Consider the following 6312-nt stretch of genomic DNA (forward strand, 5'->3'; position numbering starts at 1 on the left):
TAAACATCTTTGTGCACAAGAAACATACTTAGGAGCTGCAAAACAGGATGTGTGAAAACTGCCATATGCAGTGATTGAAGTTGTCGTGAATTTGGGCTCCTCTGTTATTTGGCTGTTCTTGAAAACTTTGCCCATTTTCCTGCATCCTTTTCCATTCATTTTGGAATTTCTTCTCATCTATTTAAATATCGAACAACTCTCCTAAAGTGCTGATTTAAGTCATCAAAAGTGAGCTTCAATTTCCCGTGCCTCAGATTCGGAGTGTTCAAATGCAGAGTTGATCTTGCTAAGCTGGCTCCCTTCCCTAAGCTTTCTTGAAGCCTTTTGGTTTCCCTTGTAAAGACCGAATTGCCACTTTTGGAAATGCCAGCTGATGGTGGTAGAGGTAAAAATGAAGTCCTTTTAGAATTCTGTCACAACTACAAATTGCGTGAAAGAGCAAAGACACAGACATCTGAATTTTCACGCACATTCCATAATGCCTGATTGCTTTTTTGTTTTGTTTTGTCCTAGACAAGTTCTATTTGCAAACTGAAATACAGCAATATCAGTGCCATAGGCAAAAACTTAAATGGCAGCTTTTGAAAAGTTGTCCCATTAACCTGATGAGTTTCTAATTGCAGTAAGATGTAAAAGTGGGTTTTTTTTTTCTGCACTGTGTAGAATTTTGTCATAACAGTTTTTTTTTAAAGGTACCCTGCTGTTAAAATAATTTAACTGCAGTGCTGGAGTATAATTTGTCCTATATTTCTTTTGCTTTCTCTGAGGAGTTACGTAACTTTTTCATTTCTAATGACTTTTCCTAAATATAAACTGTGATGTTGTATTACGCACCTCCTTTGGCTCCAAACCAATTAATCTGAAGTGGTTCAGGGCCAAAGAGAAGTCTAGGATGGCATTGTGGCATCGCTGGTGAAAGGTTTGTTTATGCGCTTTTTGTTTTAAATTAATGGTTCAGTGGTTAAGTCAATCTTCTGTTGAAATGGATCTTATCTTTTAAATTCATGTAATACCCTAAATTAATAGAGGATCGTTTGGGTATCTGCGTGGCCGTGCGTAACTTAGATGCTGTTTAAAATCCATTTGTATAATAGCCAAAACATTATTTTGCTTTCTGAAATCAGATAATTTTAGCCATTTAAATAACTGCTTCAATCATAAGCGGAATCAACCCAGGAAGAGATCAATCTCACCTTACCCCCACAGCAAAGCTTCCTGCCTCTAAGTACTGTCCGTCACTGCTGTCTCTCCAAATTCCTCTGGCAAAGCTCTTCCTCCTCATCATCCGACTGTCACCCTTGTGCCCCAGCTCAGCAAGGTGGTGGGGCTGGTAGCTGGCAATAGCCAGAGGCCTGGAGATCTGTTCAACTCACAGCACACATCTCTCCTGCTGTATTTTTGACACTCTGCTAGGAGGTGAATCTCTAAGCCTACAGAGTGAGGAGGTACAGATACAGGATCTGCCTTGCACTGTTTCTCCTTCCTGCTGTTTTGCAAGCTCAGAGTGCTGGCTCTTGCAGAAGCAGTACTTCTGGCCTTATTATTACTTTGTATTTTATGTGGATATATCACTGTTGTTTTCTTCACAGTTTGAGAAACACTTGACTTGAGAATGCTGTTTAGAACTTCCTTGTCTCACTGTTAGTACACTGCGTGGACTACTTTCTTCTTCACAGTGCAGTGACGGAGCACTGGCACAGCTGCACAGAGAGGTGGTGGAGTCTCCTCTGGAGATGTTGAAGACCCACCTGGATGCCTACCTGTGCAACCTGGGCTGGGGAGCTGCTTTGGCAGGGAGTTGGACTCGATGATCTCTAGAGGTCTCTTCCAACCCCTGCAGTTCTGTGATTATGGGATTTTCCTTCTGAGAAATCTCATTTAGATGTTTACATTTGAATTTAGGATGAGTAACCCAGGCTTGAAGAATTGTTTTAGAATTCTAAAATGTTAACGTTTTCATAATTCTGAAGTGACCATTTCTCCCTTTTCCCAGTCCTTTGTTCATGCACACGTTCACTACACATTCTCATATCCTTTTCAGCATGAATTGAACCCTTCTGGAGTGGTTTGCACGTAGGCCTATCACGTATACAAATCAAAGAACAAAATGCTAACGAAGAGGGGCATATTTCATTGTGTAAGAAGTTGAGTCTTAGCTCTGTTGCTGTCCAGGTGTGGATTTACTGGGTGGGGAGAGGGACTGAAGGTGCTGTTAAGATTTCCCTGTTGCTAGAAGTTGCGTATAGCTTTTGAAGACTATGCTTTGTTAAAGCAAAGGAATGGTCTGTCAGCTTGCAAATACCAAAGAAAGAATAACATTGTCATACACAGGTAACCTCAGACCACTGAGGGATGAAGGGATGGATCACTTGATGCTTCAAGGTAAATGAACTAGTAGGACACCAGACAAACAACAATAGGTAGCACTTCTTTCTTCCAGCAGAGTTCGTCCCTTTTCATGAATGCTTATGTTGCACAAGCAATTGCTGCATTGCACCGCATCAGCACTGTTCCTAATCCTGATTTGGAAACGTTAACTGATAAGTTGACAAAGCGTGACACATGCTACGCTGAAGTGTTTTCAGCTGCACTAACACAATAAATTGTAATAGCTCCAAAAGAGCCATTTCAGTTGATTGTGTCCATAAAGTACAGCCCACAGGAAATAAAAATAAAAAGACCTGTGGCCAACCTGAATAAAGTACCACCAAATCATGAAGAATAGCTTAATGGTCAGAGGGTTTTTTTTTACCCCTTCTTTGAAAAAAATACTTTGCAGAAAAAGCCCTGTAATTTTAGGAGCTTTTTCCTCTGATGAATCACAGGTCCGGTCCTGTGGCACTTACCAAATCTCCATTTCCTTCATTTCCGTATGTATAAAACTGGATGCTTCGTAGTCCTGCTGCTAAAGGAAGACTTGGCATGTATTTCAGTGTGGGTCAGTACACAGGCTGTCCCGTGCACTTCATCTTTCTCCTGCTCTTCTGGGACACGTGCCTACTGTTTATCAAGAAGACCTATGCATCATTTCCTGGACCGAGTGCAGCAGGCACAAGGTTAGCATTACTTCCTGATTTTATTCTGTATTTTTTCATTAGGAAGAACTACATCTGCTTGATGGTAATGCGAAAAACCTGCTTTCTTAGGAGGGCTGTCGATACACACTGAATTCTTGCCTCACTGAGCCCTTTAAGGTCTCAGACTAAGTAAATCAGGGTACAGCTGGACTTGATGAGACTAGCCCCTAGGTCATCCATCCTGTGCGCTGGCTGCTTTTTCCACTGCCTATATACCAATTAAAACCCATGTGGTGCTATGTGTATCCTCAGAGATCACTAATACAGATAAAGATTGCTCTCCATATGACTCTTGTGTGCCTCAGCAAGGATGTGCTTTATTGTTAAGCACCTGGAACTTCCTGAGTTACTCTTAAAGTAGACAGGAGGACAGTCCTTTCCCAGAATTTACAGCTCACTGACTAACCATAGCAAGATGACCTAGGGGAAGAGCCCTGCAGGAAAGAGTTGTACTAATTCTGAAGATGCATAATTTTTGTAACATATTTTTTTATGTTAATATTTAGTTTTTCTGCATCCTTAAGACAGTAACTTCTGTCTACAAAACTAGGTAGTTTTCCTAGAAGAAAAGAAATAAGAACTTACTGAAACATCAGTAACAAACCCAAGAAGTTGGTTATTTGCTATCAGAAATGGAATCTGCTTGATTGCTTATTTTGCTTACCTAGCAAGTGGAGATGCTAATCACAGATATTTGTGTGGCACTCGTGATCTCTGCCTTATTCTCATATAGAGGGTGGACTGCACTTAAAAGGGAAGGCAGCAAGCTGTTCAGAGGAATATCAAGTGGCAGCAACGCAGGATTGGAGCTGTGTGATAGAAATCACTCCACAAGATTTCTCTGTAAAACTAGGGAACTGGTGAAGTTATGGCTAGTTAGTTCCTAAAGGGCAGGCTGCCATTAACAGTTGCACAGCGCCAAAGAGATACTTGCACCATTGGCTCTCTGTCCAAAATGCTCCTTTTCTCTACAAGAGATACTGAACCAGCGCCTTGTGAGGCACTTTTGTCAGTTAAGGGAAGAATTCACCTCCATTCATCCTAACCTGATACTGATACTTTCTCAGACACACACTCAATACCCAGTGGCCCATTGCTTTTGATGGTCTTCAACCAGCAGAAATGCCCAACAACGAAATCATGACAGCTAAAGATGAAAGGATCCAGTCAGCCAACTTGCTGAAACATTTGCTGTGTTAGTTTTACTCCCTGTGGTACACTGGCAAACGCACTTCTGATCATCATTTGAACTTCTGGGGTCATTTGGATTCTGAGTGACTTTGGCTTCACACACAAAAGAATAGATTACACTCAGCCATCCGTTGGTTATTCATCTGATCGCTTCAAGAACGTTTATTTGTAAGGGTGCTGCCAAAATCAAATGAATTGCTTCTTGTTTTTGAGAAACTCCTTCATTTCCACTTAGAGGTGTAATTTTCTATATAAAATGAGTAACATTTTTTTCTATGTAACATATCCTAGGCTGATTTATGAATTGTTCCTCAAGTAAGACAAGCTTGTTTTACTCTTTATTTACTCAGAACAGAACACTGATGGGAGAAATGAGATGGACAAGAAGATCCACAGTCAGAGACACAACTTGCTTTATTCCCCAGCTAGCAACAGAATCTGGGCCTCTTGCATCACAGACTACTGATCTCAGGGTAAAAAACAGGAAAAAAAATGAAAAGATGGAATGCAGTTTTGATGCAGTAACTGGAACCAACATAGGAAATTGCTATGTATCAACTAAACTCAACTAAATGCAGGACATATCTTCTAGACACGTGGGTCAAGGAGATCTGAACAATCCAGACTACAAAAACAAGGCACTGAGGGGGATATAATTGCTGCTACCCTCATCGTGTTTGGGTAAATGCACCACTTCAGAGTTCTCAACAAGAAAACAGTACTGCTTGCTCATTAATTGAAGAGGCAAAACAATCCATTTCTAGCTTCAGAACGCTCTCTGTGGGTTTGGTAGTATTCAGTTATATATTTGAAGTATGGTATTCCATTCAAAACATTTTGTTAGTTATTTTTCTCATATTCCCATAGCTTTATTTCTCTGCTGCGAAGGCATTTCTCCAGCGAGCAGGTTAATGAATGAGATGTACTTGCCAGACCTGTGACACTGGTATTATCCGTGATGTTTATGACAAAAAAAACACCCAAACAAATCCAGTGAAGAAAAAGCCATTTGTTTTGTGCCCTCTGAGAACGAAAGGAGAAAAAAAAAAATCAATTATTTGCCAAATAGAAAAAAGGAAAAGGTATTACAGGAATCAGAGTGAGAAAAAAAAATCAGATGTTGAAATTAAGATTTATTTTGATAGGATGCTGGAACATGCTTTTTTCATTATCTCTACACCATATTCACTGAAAGTGAACTCGTGTTTCATGTGTACGCTTAATACCCGATGAAGAGTCTGCAAGAGCCAAGAAAGGGTGGAGTGAGGTGATCAGCCTGAGGTGATTTTCAGACAAAATACAATTCTCACATTAACAACGGCACTCCTAAAACAATACTTTTTTTTTTTTTTTAAAGCAAGCAATACAACAGTTTTGCTATGCTCTGCATGGAATTCCCATTACAGACGTGAAATTCTGACACGAGGCAGAAGGGCTCGTGCCTCAATCCCTCTGCCGTTCCCCATCTCCGTGAAGAGCTGCGCTGCTGGGGCCTAGAGCGTTTCCAGCGGCGTGGGGCTGCTGTGTGGAAGTTGCTCTCCCTGCTGTTTATAAGCTCCGTACAGCGCTGGAAGGGCACGGAGAGGTGCCGGGTCGGGCAGGGCAGCGCCGCGCACCTGTTGCACTGCCCGCAGCCCTTGGTGTGCTGCAGGGGTGCACCTGGAGCTGCCAGGCTCCGGGTCTGAGAAGCAGGAGAGCGTGAATCGCTTTTCGTTTATTTCATCTTAACAGCTCGTAAGATGTCCTCCTCGCCGGGGCTGAAAGCCACTGCAATATGCCCTCAGGCCAATATCCATTCTCCTGTTAGAATCTTTCCCCCTTCTTCGGAGAGACGAAAAAACCCGTTTCCCCCCCCCGAAAAGCACGCCCTGCCAGCCTGGCTGGAGAGCAAGGAATAAAAGGCGACAGCTCGAGCACAAAGCCGCACCCAAGGGCCGCCGCACCGCGCGGCTCCGCTAGGGGAGGGGCGCGGGGGGCGGTGCAGTGCCGTCCCCCGCCCGCTCCACCTGCTGCCGCTGCGCCAGTAGCCGGCTGGGGGCAGCGC

The sequence above is a fragment of the Cyrtonyx montezumae genome, unplaced genomic scaffold (assembly GCF_038088225.1).
Source record: "Cyrtonyx montezumae isolate F1298 unplaced genomic scaffold, pur_monq_1.0 scaffold_2, whole genome shotgun sequence".
Classification (NCBI taxonomy): domain Eukaryota; kingdom Metazoa; phylum Chordata; class Aves; order Galliformes; family Odontophoridae; genus Cyrtonyx; species Cyrtonyx montezumae.